Raw genomic sequence first — 16,342 nt, 5'->3', positions numbered from 1 at the left:
GAGGGAAAGGGCATGGGGAGTGCAGTTTGAGGTGCCCACAGTGAGGGAGGGAGTGGGACAGGGTCAAGGGCAAGGCTGGGATGAATGGGGCCCTGGGGCTAGGGTGGGATGAAGGGTGATGAAGAGTAGATGACCCACCATCTACTCCCATCAATATCTAGCATCTAGATCCTTGACTCTCTAATTTTGAACCCCTGAGACTTTTGCAGCAAGTCTGAACTGGTACTAAATTCAGATTATATTGAACCAACTCCCATCAAGCTGCTCCTTCTATAGCACCCATGCTGACTGCAGCTGTGGCAAGGCGGAGGCCCTTTTCAATTTGGATTTGATAAGCAGCCACGGGCATCCTTCATCCAACACCTTCACCATCTTATAAATAATACCTTCCCAAATGCTGTCCCATTGCCATCTATGGAAGGAATAATGGCAACCCCCACCCCAGACCCAGGAGGCACCAGTCGCTGAGCAGGGGAGATCTGGGGGGGGCTCCAGCACTCTTCCAGGCAGACCAGTGCTTCTGATCCACTTCCAGGTCTGCTGCTGAGCATGCTGGGGACCTCCCCCCCATGCTCCTGTGGGACGCTCCATCTGCCTGACCATCTCAGCATTCACAAGCCGCCCACTACCTAGAGGTCTGTAGAAAAAACAGTTAAAGCTGCATCTATGTCCGAGTCACCAAATCTTTCCAAATCTCTCTGAATTGATTCAGAGGGTTCCAATTAGATTCAGAGAGATTAAAGAATCTACTGATTCAATTCTGTTTTGGAGATTTGGCCACCAAATTGGGCCAAATCTCTGCCGAATCGAATCAGGCACCAAAGCTTCACACAGCCCTAGAAGACAGGATACAATTAGATACTTGGCTAATATGTCAAGATCAAAAGTTAGTTTCTTGAGCATATGGCTCTCAAAACTTTTTTTTTTTAATTACTTATGGTCCCTGATCCTCTGTAGAGAAATATGGATGATCTCAACCCACAAAGTTCTGTTGACAAAGCACTTTGCCAGCCAGGAAGGAGAGCACTTCAGCTCAGATTCCAGCTCAAAGTAGTTTCAGTACCTCTGTAAACTCTGGGAGTAATATGGGCTGAAACTCAAGGCACAATGGTTGCTTTCCCAGGCCACAGTTCTTTATCACTTTGACAGGTTCATGTCTGGAAAGCTGCTGCTGGGCAGTGCACATGTCCTGGTCACCTGGTAGTGATGCGCCTTCCACTTCTTGCTCACCTCGACTTGCTGTTCCTATAAAATGGGTGTTTAATTACGGGGAGGTTGTTCCTGTGGTTGCTCGATGGACTTGATGTAGTCAAGTCTCCATTGTGCTTCTCCCCTGCACCCCACCCCTTTCCATTTGCATGTTGTTGTTGGATCTTGATGGTGAGTTGGGTTTCTATTTAGTTATCTCCCTTCCAGGTGCTTCGCAAGGATCAAACTCATGTAGGACATCCCTGTGCCTCCACTTTAAAGTATTAGAATGTAAACAGATAACTGAACTCAAATCTCTCAGGCTTGTTGGCCAGGCAGGGCATCAGTGCCTCGGCGTGACCCCTTTCTGGTATAATAGATTTAATTGGGAGTGCCTTGGGGCACCACTTCTGATTGCCCTTTTCTGAGCTCCCTGCTTGTTGGCAAGTTGGTCCAGGTCTGCAGGCTCCCCTTGCCAGCATCTCTTACATGATGTGGCACTGCTTAGACTGGCCTGAGATGGCTCTGCATGGGTCCTGCACTCTGGCCAGCTGTTTTCTGGGGAACTCCTGACTTGCGGTCTTCCCCACCAGTCCCAGAGTGCTGGCAGGCTGCCTCTGCATGGCTCTTCCATCCATTCTTGAACCGTGCTCCTTTGTGCTACCTGCTCCCATCCATGCCTGCCCTTTGTTGCTCCACATAAGAGCCCCAGTGTGGGCTGTCATTTGGCAGCATCTCCTGTAGTGAGGTCCTCCATTCTAGCTGCAGAGGGAGCTCATGGGCTCTCATCCTTGTGTCCTGTCATGTCTCCCTTCTTCCTTTTCTGGCCTGTCCTTTAGCCTGGCTCCTCTGAGCTCTGATCCAATTAGTCTGCTCCTTCTGGCCAGCATGACTCGGAGGAGTCAGATTGCAGCCCAGCCACCTGGGTCTGGGTTGACTCCAAGCAGCTTTGCATGTGATCCCTTGAGTAGGGCTGTGTGCTTTTCTCTTTCCCCAAGCTTGCACTGACTACTAGCCATCAGGTAAGTTGGCAGCTCAGGCAGGGCCCTGTCACAATCACCGATGGTAAAGTCCAAAGTCCAAGTTTGAGTAACTTTGCAAAGTAATAAGAAAATTCTCCCCAATAAGAAAAACTTGCGATAACTGACATCATTTATAAAACAGAAGAACCAACATATCAAGTCACTCAGGCTCTTCACTATCTGTAAGAGCAAGGTGACCAAATGTCACAAATCTTGTGGGGGACAGTGAATATGGAATTTATGTGCCCTGAGTCCCTGAAATGTGAGTTTTCTTCTGAATCTTTAGAGCCCTGAGTAGGACTATTTATTTAATCCCACCCTGAAAAAAACTTTTCCTCTTCCATCTGCTTCTTCATCTCTTCATGAATTTTACACCACTCACACCCACAACAATTTAAATCCTACTTAATCCTCCATTGAAGACAACAGTAACTATTTGTGTGCCTGCAGTTAACAGAGTGGGGATTTTAAGACACTTCAGCTGTTCTGTTTTAACTGCCCCTGCTCCAGGTTATACTCAATGGTGAGAATTAAAGTATGGTAGCTTACACCTAAACATTATAGGGTTAAATTGACCTGGTCACACATCACAATGTGATTGCCGGCAAATAATCAGTTACCATGGGACACCCAAGGTGCTATGGATGAGAACGGTGTGTGTCTGAGATCTACAGTCAGAATCTAGAGGAGTCTCTGGCTCCCATGAAGGTAGGTTAGGGTGGGAGGAGGCAGTGTGGCATGTTCTGGAGGCAATAACCATTAGTGGGTGGCTAGAGAGGAGGCTCCTTGGGAAGACAGTGGGAAACAGAGGTCCCTGGTTGCCGGACCTAGTTGTGACTGCAGGGAAATTGACCCAAGGAAATTTTTGCAGGAATTTTTATGAGGGTTAAGTGGCAATCTGAACATAGGACAAGGTTTTTGTCAGTTTTGCTTTATCGTACTCTGGGTATCAAAGCATTTGTATAATTTTTTCTTTGTTATACCATTTGTTCTTCCTTGTAATAACACCTTTTGTTTTTCCCTTGCTTTACGCATGGTAAATCATGATTTCTGGGCAAATTAATGACCTGGGCATACCCATTCAGCAGAGCAGTGGGCCAATAAGGTTATGCAAAGCCAAAGTGTATTTCTGGGAGCACCCCACCTCCCTAAGGCTTTGTCACAGTGGGTGTTTAAAGCAGTTACTGCTATTTCCAGGGGGAGGGGACTTGCTCTGATTCAACTCATAATTGAAACTGCTGTGGGCTAGATAGCTGTCTTTTTAAGGACGGCAGATGCTGTTGTTTTAGACTCCTGCTCCATCTCTCAACCAATCGGTGCCTCCTTGCTATTCTTATGAAGTTGCAGGCTTGCAGAAATGGGGTTCTCAGAGTATCTTGGAAGGTATAGGCAGTATGGCCACATCAGGGCAATGTTGCACCTGGCCTAATTAGTCCTGTCTCTCAGCAGAGCTGATTACCTCATCCACAACAATGCACTATGTACATTGCTTCTAACTAGACTTCTGGCTCTGCAAAAGGTCTGCAGTTGGCTTCATATCCATAGAGCATTCCACATTTTTGGTTCTCAGAAGTTGGTTGCTTTATGCAAGGAACTGAAAGAGAAGGCTGATAGAGATCATTTTTACCTTCCTAGCAAAAATAAGGTGTTTGCAGTGGTAGCAGTGGCCACATTTTTCAAAAGATGAAATATATTGACAGAATGGCAGCTGATTCCCTTATTTGTAGAAAGTTAAAAGATTTGTCTTTTGAATATGCTCTTTAGTAGAAATACCAGGCGTAACTCAGTGTTGTCATTTTATCCCCTGAGTAGGTGGTTTCCATTTGCTGGAAATTGACTGTAAGCCTTGTTCAGTTTAAATTTGTTTCTTGTAATTTCCAAAACTCTTAATAACCACTACTTCTTGAATTTGCCTTTTGGACTATGTTTGGCAGTGGAAATACTTCTTTATGCAATGTCCCAGAGGATTGAAAACCTCTCTGGAATGAATAGTACATTGGTGACACCTAAATCTGGGACATCACTGCTATTCATCAGGGATGATTGTGAAGGGTTCTGGAAACTTCAAGAAAAAATTATCTTAGACTGAACAGGCCCAGTGTCTATTTCTAACAATGGAAACCACCTCCTTAGGGAAGAAATTGACCACACAGTGACTTATACACAATAATTCTAAGAATGAAACAATATCAAACTTTCAAAGGAGGAGGAAGATGAGATGAGATGCAGAAACTCAGAAGTATGTTGAATTAGATCAGTGAGTTCATTCTTAGCTATGCCATTGAAATAACTCACCAGAAATATCTGCACATCTTTTAAAAACAAAGATTGCCTGAAGCCATTGCTTAGCAGTAGATCAAAAAAGCTGTTGAAAAATCCAGAAACCTGATTTGAGATCTGTTGATGCCTTAGTAAAATAAAAGATGAGGCAAAATTATAGTATTTGTTTAGAACACGTTCAATCAGGGGGAAAAATTAAGCTTCAGCAGGTAGTTTAACCTTGTCATTTAGAGTAATAATCACTTGTGTCAGTGGAAAATGAGTTGTGTGATGGGCAAATGGTCTTTAAGTTTATGACCTAGGTCCTGTGTCACAAAAAAGCTGGTTTTTGCCGTCACCTTAATCTATCAAACAGTTTATCTACCACAGTAGAGTGGTAAAGAGGCATAATAGGGCAATGCCATGCCTTGGGCAGTGGCAACAGGCAGGGCAGTGACAGCTACTGTGCAACTGCAGCAGTGGCAACTATTTATGCTCCCTCAACTACCAAAATCTGCTGCTTCATTGCCACCAGTCCTGCCTCAGTTTTGCCACTGCAGAGACAGGATGTGGTTATTTGCCTCATTTCTTACTGGTGCTGCCAGGTCCAGCCACAGGAGCCACAGCAGAGCCTGAGGCATACAATACAGCAAAGGTAACTCTGTTCTCTCCCATGTAGAAAGACAATATAAGGGAAGTGAGAGATTGAACATGAGGTAGAAAGAGGTATGTATGAGGTTTTTTAGGACTTCTGGGTAAGATGGTGTCTTTCCAGGCAGTACGTTGCTCTATGAAAGTAATGCAGAAATAAGGCAGAGTGGGGCAGTGCTATCAGATATAATCTTGCTCTGTAGCTGGCAGAAAACCTTGCAGTAGGATCACCATGTTCTCATGTTATTTTTAATGGTATTGATAAAAATAGAGCTGCTAATGTAAAACTGTCAGTAGCCAAAACCAGCTATGGTGTTGATATTGGCAACAGTGATTTTTTTTTTCCTTTTATATTGAAAAAAGAACTGGATTTTTTATTATGAAAAGAAGAAAATCTAGGTTTGTTATATGACATTTTACTAAGATTTTAGTCCAAAACAAGGAGATCGATTAAGGAAAATAAGAACAAAGTGACATCTTGTAGCTTGCTGGAGTCCTTTATCTTTCCTGCAAGTACAGAGAAGCTTGTACAGATATTCACAGAGAATGACTCAGGTTGGTATTTAAATTGATTTGAAAAGAATTCAACCTAAAAATATAAGTTAAGACCGATGCAGTTTTCTAGGTTAGCTCTGCCTTATTTAGTGAGCTTCATTACATGTTCAATGACATAAAACCAGGTGGTAGTTGACACACTAAACCAGTCTAAGCAGGTCACAGTCTGCTCCAATGTCAATCATTTGCCTGAGGTCAGGAAGTAAAAGTAGGCCATGACTTCGTTTCTAAAAACATCAGACTTGCTTTTGTTTCTTATTAGTTATGTTCAGCGCTTGTGTTAAAATGAGATGGGACTACAAGGAGCTCGAAGTGAGAGTATTTCAACAGAATTCAGAAGCAGGATTTTGCTGCTGCTCTCAGTGAAATGTTTACCCCTTCATTTTGTGATGGTTGAAGAGATATACCCAATGTGATTGTTTATTAGCTAACATTGCCTCCCTTCTGCCTCCAGCAAAAAGACCTTCAAATGTTGCAATGCAGCACTTTTAAACGAGTGCATGTTGAAAGAATATGTAGCCAAATAATAAGCAGCAGGGCCAAATTCTCAGTTGGTAGAAATCAACATGGATGTTAGGAGCTGGGATGGTATAGGTGCTAAGGCACATGCTTGGTAGCCCCAAGGTTGCAAGCTGAAGGCCGTAGCAGAAGTGCTTGTGGTGCAGCCTGTCAGGTTCCCACAAAAATCGGTAAATTCTGCTAAATACCTTGTCACAAGGACGCATGAATGTTCACTTCAAGGCAGCTATAGCACTTTACCTCAGCTGAGGATCTGGTTCAATCTCTTTTCAAACATGATTGACAGTAACATCTCTAATCACTAAAATAAAACTTTCCTCTGGGAATATCTTCAGAAGCCATTTTAACATGATAACTGGTGAACAAATACTTGCTAAAGGATCACATTTTCTGGGGGACACAGTTATAGATTTAATAAATATCTACTCAAAGGGCAGTACTTTGTTGTGGAAATAACATGATTTTTATCATCCCAATTCCTTTTCCCCAGGAAATAAAACACAAAGTAGCTGCTATACCCTGAAGCACCAAGATGCAAAATATAGCACTTTGCTTTGCTTTACTTTGCAAGTCCCTACCCAGTTGCAAAGATAGCAATTAAAGGTAAGGGGTTTGATTGCCTTCTCATTCTAACCAGTGTTGTGACACAAACGTGAAAGCAATAGTAACTAGACATGTCTACACAAGACACTGGTTATGCAGGTGCTGAAAAATACTGAGCAGTAGCGCATCACAGTATGGACAGTGATAGTACGCTACAGCACAGTAGGGGTGTGCAAAATGGCCCTATTCGATTAGGATTCAGCCCAAACTGGAGACAGTGATGCGATCCGTTGATTCAGATCACTGTCCCCATTTGATTCGGCTGAATCCAAATCTGAAGATTTGATACTGATTCAGAGAATCAGCGATTCGGCCATAGACACAGCTTTAAATGTGTTTTCTACATTCCTCGAGGTACCAAGCACAGCTCGTGAACACTGCAATGCTGAGATGGATGGAGCGTCCCACAGGAGTGCAGGCTGTGTCTATGTCCGAATCACCAAATCTTTCCAAATTGATTTGGAGGGTTCCAATTTGATTTAGGGAAATTAAAGGGTCCTCTGATTCAATTCGGATTCAGAGATTCAGTCACCGAATTGGGCTGAATCTCTGCTGAATCAAATCAGGGAACGAAGCTTCGCACAGCCTTACTGCACAGTATTAGGCTGCTGTCCAGTAGCGTCACCTAAAAGATGTTTGCCAGCACTACTATGCAGTAACTCTGGTTACTGTGTATTTATTTAATACTTGCATTAGCAAGTGACTGTGCAATAGCAAGTGACTAGTGACTGTGCAATAGTGTCTCATGTAAATGCACCCACAGAGTAGAGAATCAGGCCCATGATCTTTGTGCAAATATTGCAGAGTGCTATTTCTTTCCCCTTTAGTAAGCAGTTGTTCCACTTACATTGTGTGATATTTCATCGTACCACTGATGCCTTTACCAGGTATTTTGAGAGGTTTAGTAAGAAAAAAGATAAACAATGAGAGAATCAAGTGGAGCTGCAATACAGACCTTTTAGATAAGAAGCCAGGAAACCACCAACACAAGACTTTCTATGATAAATACCTATTGTATATAAAATAAAATTACTTCAAATCTTATTCCAGTTTTTAATTCAGGATGGATATGTGCATCATCAACATTCTTAATGGATCAGAAGTAAATTCAATTACTGAAAAATGTTTCACCTGATATAGAAAACATAAATGCTGTGCATTACATTATTAGATGTTTGTTTATTGATTTCTGAGGAGTTACCTTACTATATTATTTTTTAATCCTGTGAACGATTGCTTCTCAGTGATTTGAGAAATTTGGCACACTCAAGGATCCTTTTTTCAGGGAAGCAACTTAGTTGGGTTTATGGTGGATGCAAAGATATAACATCCTTACTTTCTCCTCATTTCAAATCTGAGATTTAAAATTGTTTTAGTCCAAATTGCACTGCATTTTAAATTTATATCTGAGTGGGGTGAGGGAGGGGCAAGGCAGACAGGAAAGGAAAAAGAAGACTTCAGCGCCTACATTTTCTGGTCTTTGAAACTGAAGTTTTGCAAAGTATAACAAGTTTTTATAACTGCTATAACAAGCTGAATTTTAATGGTATCCTCCATGAAGATACCATGTTACAGTTCTCTGTGCCTCAGTATAATGATTTTAAATATACCCCATCTACAATAGAAGCGTATTGAAGAAATAATGTCATTAATGATTATAAAGTGATTTGAAAGCTTCAGATAGAAATGCCAAATGCTGTTATCATCATTAAGCAGGCAGAGCTCCATTGACTTATGTGGGCCTGCTGCTGTGATATATGTAGTTTTGTTCCAGAAGACCAAGGCAAAGTGATGCAAGAGCTATGCAGATCCACTGTACACAAATTAGGCACAAGAGCAGGGACTATGGCTGGGAGAGCTATGGCACAATGTATATTTATAGTCATGGGTCTGGGTTTAGAAAAGGAGGATTTTGTCCTGCTGAATTCTGATGTGGGTGCCATGCAAAGCCACTTTGTTCAGGCTTTTCTTAGAGGATGTGAATTATCACCTAAACACCTAAACTGAATAATGATTCTTTGGAAATAATTGCTTCTCAAGCACTATTGAATAGAATGAAACAACACTGCCTCCATCCCTTCCTCCCCATCCCCCAAAGCATGGGTTTTATATTGTTCAAGCATGTCTTTTCCTATGCCCATCTAGAAGTGAGCCCTTAGACTCTGGAGACAAGATAAACAAATGACTTCTCTAATTCCACAATGCCGAATACATGCTTGAGTGACTGCAGGTCTTTCAGAAAAATATACTCAGCCCAAAAGAGGAAATTTTGTGTTTAGCTGTCATATATATAGGTTCTACTTTACACAATATTATAATACTAATACTCTTACTAATTGATTATATAAATTTACACTATATACAGAAATAAATATGTTCTGTTGTTATCCTCATAAATGAATTACCAAAGCTGGTAAATGTCAGTCCTGGGACTAATCAGTAGGGCTAAGTACAGACAGTCAAAAAGCCTGAGGCTAAATTAATTCAGTCTTTGTAGGTTAGTTTAAGCTGCCGAGATAAATCTGAGAAAAAACTGGACAGACATTCACTTTAGATTCAGGAAATGTAGCCACATGCCTGCAGCACATCAAGCAGAAGCCAGGGGGTGCTACAGCATGGCTCTCTGGCAGGTAGCCAACATGGGCTGTGTGTTTGCTTCCTCTTCCTGCTGCCCCTGAGGCCTCTGGAATTTGCATTCAACAATCACAGCAGCAGGACTCTGCAAGGTTTCTCATCACTTTCTCTTCCTGCTTCCAGGTGCCTCTGGAATTTGTAGTCCACAGTCACAGCCAGAAGTAAGTTTTTATCAGGACAGGGAAAGGGAAGGTTAACCCCCTCCCTGGCCCCAAACCCTCGTTAACCCCTCCCTAACCCTTCTCTGCTGGAGCAGACAGCTCAGCCCAGCTCAGCTCAGGTCTGGAAAGCATGCTGGGGGACTGTGATTTAACTTGAACTCAGAAGGGGTCTGGGACAGAAGCTTCATAAACTGACCTAATCATTATTTGACCCAAATCAGTTAAGTCTGATACTCCATTCAACCAGGTTTTTCTTAAACCAGTTTCAGCCATTTTAAAACTGGTTTATGCGCAGGGAACATCTGTTCTCTTACAAGTTTAGACTAGTTTCTGATTATTTAAACCAGTTTATGTGTAACTTCTGTTCCTAGCTTAGAGGGTTGTGAATCAGGATGCAGATATCTGCTCTAGTGGACTTGTTGATGAATAATTTGTCTCTATTTCCTTTTGAGAAATCCTTCTCCGATGTTATACACTTTGGGATCATAGAGTAATTGTATCCTCAGAGCATATCAATTGAGCTTGTGCACTGTGTATCTTGGCATGTGTCATATGAATTCACTGATCAAATGCAGATAGTTGTTGGGTTTTTGCGGGGAAATATAAACTTGATCTTCATTAGAACTTTTATAATTGATGGCATTGCCATCTTTCTCATTTTTAGCCAGGGTTTATCAGTCTTGGCCATGAACTCAAGCAGGTCTTTTTAGTTTTGAATCTGTAGCATTAGTAAGTATGTCACTTTAATTAGTTTTGAAAGTTTCCTACTATGCCAATTTGCTGAAGTCCATAGAAATTAATAGTGCTTTATTTGCTGAGTGTCATAGTCATGGGCAATGATTCACAATCTATTTACAGCAATAACATTTACAAAGTAAATTGAGACCTCTAATTCTTTGTCACCACAGTTACACTGTTTCTTAATGCCTGAGTTTAAGTTTTGATAAGATCTTTAATGAAAGTTCACAAACTCTTAAGCCATCATTGTTGTCTTATATTTTTACTATAGAGCAGTAGTATCGTGTGTGTGTGTGTGCGCGCACACGCACACATACACACACGCAAACATGTTTGTATATGTTTCTGAGATCACAGAATGTTAAATTAGAGTTGGAGAACCCTATCCACAGATCGGCACCAAACTCCATTTGTGATCAGTGGGAGTTAAGTGATAAACTAACTTTGTCAATCTGAACTCTAGTGCCATATCCAAAACCCACTGAAGTCAAAGAGAGTCTTTCTGTAGGAAACAATCAACAGTCAAAAATGTGCTAACACACTCTATTTATTTATTTATTTATTTTGGCTTGTCTGACGAATAAGGTGTAATCTGCACACGGCTTGTGGAACCCTTATTTTTCAATGGTTTTAAGATGTTTGACGCTGTTTCTCTCTCTAGTTTCTGGGAGACATTCAAATCCCAGCCCGTTTACTTCAGTGGTAAGGAATAACTAGCATTTAGCCATCACTACCACTCGACTTATTCCTTTTCTGTGCAGTTTTATGAAGATACCTGAAAAGATTCATTTATTTAAAATATTTATTTAGTATCTATTGAAACTTTTTATGGAGATGGACACTGTTTTAGAGCCAACCAGGTGCCATTACATTTTTTAATGCTCTTTCTTGCTAGCTTTCACTTCTAGAGTCCTGGGTTCAGATCTACTTTAGATCACAAGTAAAAATACCTGTGCTTTTGATATCACCAGTAGTCAATCTCTGCTTAGGGAAAGGGTAAAATATAAACAAGTGGAGATCCTCATTGGAAGAGCTATGTGGGGGAGCTATCCCCACCTTGGCTAGACTCAATGCTATTAAGCTAATATTGTGGCCACCTAAATTTACTAATTAAAAAAAAAAAGTGGGGTTTTTTTCTACCTAAAGTTCTGTGCATGTTTTCCAAGATATAGAATAGATATATTATGATGTTACCAGCAGGCTATATTACTGTGTTTTATCTTGCTCTTGACATAATCTTTATATTTATGTTTTTTCCTTTTCTACGGGATTTTTAAGGTTCATTTGGCTTCATATATTTTTGGGGGTTTAGTTTGTTTTTTTGTTTGCTTGCCCTTAGCAATTCTGGCAAAAAGCAAGAAACATTGCAAATGACAGCACGTGTTGAGATCAGGAGGAAAAATACACCGTTCTTGTTCTTAAAATACTGATCAAGACTTGCTATATTGGGAATGTGTGACTAGGTGCTCACATGCATCTTGGCTAAGGCAAACTTCCCTCTCTAGAGAATGCAGGATGAGACAAGTAGAGGGTGATCTCAGAAGATGAATTTTCACATATTCTTACTTCAGCTTTCTTATTAAAAAAGAATGCATTTGGTGGCTGGAACAAATAACATTCAGAGTTTTCTATAAACAAAACTAAGAGTACAATGTTTGAGAAATTCAGCTTGTATTTAGGGAAACACACCTGCCTACTCTTCTTTGACTTAGAAGACACTACAGGCCTGATCCAAAGACCATTGCAATTAATGGAAAGACTCTTATCGACTTGGCAAGTCCTATGTTTAATGCCAATAAACCTGTGTTCCTATAGACAGAGAAACCCTAGATGTCAGTTTCTTAATTGCAGAACTCTATACCATTTGAGCAGTATGGTTATTTGACCATAAAAAGCCTTAACGAACACAGTGTTTGAATATGGTGGCATATTTAACCTTACCCAAACACATTTGCTTTCATCAACACTGGCTTCTACTTGCTGACAGGTGTTTAGATTGCAGCCAATTGTAAAGCTAAATGTAGCAATTATAGGTATAAGTTCTTGCACAATATTTAAATGTATATTGTGCAAAAGTATATTTGAGGCAAGGGGCCTCAAAGGTTTTTCTTTTTTGGATAACTTGCAGTGAACAATTAGGTGAGAGAAAGAACGGATGCATCATTCTCTAAATTGAGAGGGATAGTAACATGACATCACCACCACCACCACCAAAGACATAACTCCTTAGTTAGGGAGTAGATTAAATTCTTTATACCTATGTGATTTCAGTCTGTAGTTTTGGAAATGCCAAAAAGACTGCCTCAGCACTTCACAGGTTTCAATACAACAGTTAAGGAGCCTGCATTTTGCTTAAATATATCTGTCTGAGTTGATATACTGCCTAAAGGCCAAAAGAGCAGTTTTATATTCAGAACAGGCTCTAAAATTCAAATCAAGTAAAGACCTTTTCTGCTGCATTTCATATCATTTTTAGAGGAAATGATATAACCTAGATTCAAAGTTGCAATAGGATTAGTAGGAACTTTTGTATTCAAAAAGAGAGAGAGAGAGAGAGAAGTTATATAATATTTCTAAGCTGCTGAATCAGGAAATTTGACAATAGAGGAAATAGAGAGTGAAATATCCAGGGTTTTAACCAAACCTGATGGAAAGATTGCAGTTCCAATCACAATGTACCTCTACAGATGCAGCCTTCTCTTAACAAGGAACAGAGCTAAATGCAAAAAATATCAGTGTTAGTCATAACTGACTAGAAAGTAAATCAGAAGATATAAATCAGTGGAGCTATCCTGCTAAGGGGAGTGTATCCCCTTACGTAGGAAAGGGGCTAAGGGGATAAAAAAGCCCCCTTGGCTGAACAGGTAACTCCAGGAAAGACTAGGGGCAAAGAAAGAGCTTTATAGGCAGTGGAAGGCAAGGGGCAGCCACCAAGGAGGCATACATCTCCCTGGCACACTATTGCAGGGAATCAAGCAGGCCAAGGCACGACTGGAGCTTAGGCTGGCTTCAAGAATTAAGGACAATAAAAAGTCCTTCTACAGATACATAGTGAGCAAAAGGAAAGCGCAGAGTAACATAGGACCCTATAGGACAAATCAGGACAGTTGGTGGTTGATGCAGGGAAAAAGGCAGCGCTCTTCCATGAGTTCTTTGCTTCAGTATTCCTAAGTACTGACCAAGACAAATCCCCACCTTGAGCATAGACAGATGTCCAAAAGGCACCAGACTGTCAAAGGTTAGTGCTGACTTAGTTAAGGAGCACTTGGAAGGGCTGGATGGGTGCAAGTCAGCTGGCCCAGACGACCTCCATCCATGGGTGCTGAAGAAATTGTCCAGTGTCATAGCTGAGCCACTGGCACGGCTGTCTGAGCACTCATGGTGCTCCGGCCAGATCCCTGAGGACTGGAAAAGGGCCATTTTTAAGAAGGGGAGAAGGGATGAGCTGGGTAACTTTAGGCCAGTCAGTCTTGCCTCTATCCTTGGGAAAATACTGGAAAAAATCATCAAAAGCACATTTGTGAAGGCCCAGCAGGCAAAATGATGCTGAAAAGAAACCAGCATGGGTTCATCACAGGTAGATTCTGCCTGACAAACCTTATAGCCTTTTATGACCAGGTCACACACTGCCTTGACACAGGAGCTGAGGCTGATGTCATCAAACTGGATTTTAGGAAGGCCTTCAACACAGTTTCGCAACTTATTCTTATAGTGAAGCTAGCAGGCGGTGGAGTGGATGCTTACACAGTCAGGTGGGTGGCCAACTGGCTTAGGGACCGCATCCAAAGAGTGGTGGTGGATGGGTCGTTCTCGGCCTGGAGGTGGGCAGTAGGGTCCCGCAGGGTTTGGTGCTTGGACCGGTGTTATTTAATATCTTCATCAGCAATTTGGATGAGGGCGTGGAGAGCACCCTCGCCAAGTTCACAGATGATACCTAGTTATGGGGCAAACTTAACACACCGGAGGGCAGGGAGCAGATATAGGCTAACCTGGACAGGTTGGATCAATGGGCAGAGTGGAATAGGATGCAATTCAACAAAGATAAGTGTAAGGTACTCCACCTAGAAAGGAGGAACCCCCAGCATGCCTATAGGTTGGGGGATGACCTCCTCAGCAGCTCAGAGACTGAGAGAGATCTTGGAGTCATTGTTGACTCCAAGATGAACATGAGTCGACAGTGTAACGAGGCTTTCAACAAAGCCAAGCCAATTGCAGCTTGTCGTGTATTAGCAGATGCATGACCAACAGATCAAGGGTGGTGATGCTCCCCCTCTATGCGGCATTGGTCAGGCTGCAGTTGGAATACTGCGTCCAGTTTTGGGTGCTGCACTTCGAGAGGGATCAGAGGAGGGCCACTCACATGATTAGTGGCCTCCATGAAAGACCCTACGTGGGGAAGTTGAGAAATCTGGATCTCTTCAGCCTTCACAAGAGACGGCTGAGGGGAGACCTTGTAGCTGCCTACAAGTTTATCAAGGGCGGACAACAGGGAATTGGTGATGTGCTGTTTACCAGAGCATCCCAGGGAGTAACTAGAAACAATGGGTGCAAACTAGTGGAGAGTAGATTTAGGTTAGACATTAGGAAGACATTTTTTACAGTAAGGGTGGCCAGAATCTGGAATGGGTTTCCAAGAGAGGTGGTGCTATCACCTAACTTGGAGGTCTTCAAGAGGAGGCTTGATAGTCACTTGGCTGGGGTCATCTGACCTACGTCCTCTTTTCTGCCAGGGGCAGGGGCTCGGACACAATGATCCATTGTAGTCCCTTCCGACTCTACAATCTATGAATCTAATTAAAGCAAGTAGAGTCTTTGCTGAGGATGTAGACCAGCCCGGAATCTGTCTATTTAGAGGGGTTTGGGGTTTTGGGGTTTTTTGGTTTGTTTGGGGGTTTTTTGCAAGGGGGGGGGGATTGCACTTCTTCCAGCCTGATTGTGTGCATTCTCCCTAAAATAACTGCAAAGTTAACAGGTTAGATATCACAATCCATTTGGCATTCACTGGCTTCAACAATAAGACCTCCACTGATTGTCAAAGAATAATCCAAGCTAAGAAGAGTGGTCACAGAAGAGCATTCATTGCAGAACCATACTAAAAGTGACTTGGTAGCCCACCTGAACTAAGCCAGAACAATGAATGCTGTATCAATCAATATATCTCATAAAAAAAGAAACTGAATACAATCTGACAGTAAAAACTATGCAAGTATGCTTGCATGGAGAAACACATGCAAGTATATTGCCCAAAATACCATTGTATTTTGTCACTGTTGAAATATACCTAATGGCATACATGTCAGAGGTAGTAAAAGCAGGAAGTGGTAATCATGAGAATCTTAGACTCCACCTATAATATTAAAACTCTAAGCTGTCCTGGACATAGTGGGTGCACTTTCTGAATTGAGAATAGGTTATATACATAAAATAATGATGGAACTCTGGCAAAAATGCCAGGTAGGCTGAAGATCAGAGATGGCAATGAGATGGAAAAATCTAGCAGGAGGCAGGGGTGCTTTTATTTAAATAAATAAATAAATGGAAAAAGAATAATAGACATTTTTAGTTGAGCACAGCTGGCAAGATGACAAAGAAGCACTTGGAATAGCTGTGATAACGGATCCTAAATGCATAAAACATTTATTTATTCATTCAGATATTGATTAAAAAAATCTAGCACTTCATATGTCTGGTAAATGTAAATCAGTGACTTCTGGATTATCTATCCATTCATTCTGTCATGAATTATGTATGCACATAGTGATGCCACTGTCATATAGGGAAGGCATCCAAAATATTCCTAGGTTTTATCTGATTTGGAAAACGTGTCAGATGTGAGGAGGTGAACCTGCTTATTAAATACACTCCTCCCTCTTTGTTGCCTTACATGTACAGTAAGTGACACAGTTCTTTCTTATTCCTGTAAAAGGACTCAAGGATTTAGAGGCTAAAGTCTACCTTACACGCAGCACACGCACGAGGATTTAAAGAGGGCACTTCCTCATTTGCAACAGT

Source organism: Alligator mississippiensis, chromosome 1 (assembly GCF_030867095.1).
Source record: "Alligator mississippiensis isolate rAllMis1 chromosome 1, rAllMis1, whole genome shotgun sequence".
Classification (NCBI taxonomy): Eukaryota; Metazoa; Chordata; order Crocodylia; family Alligatoridae; genus Alligator; species Alligator mississippiensis.
The sequence above is the reverse complement of the archived record's forward strand: the minus strand, read 5'-3'. Positions refer to the sequence as shown.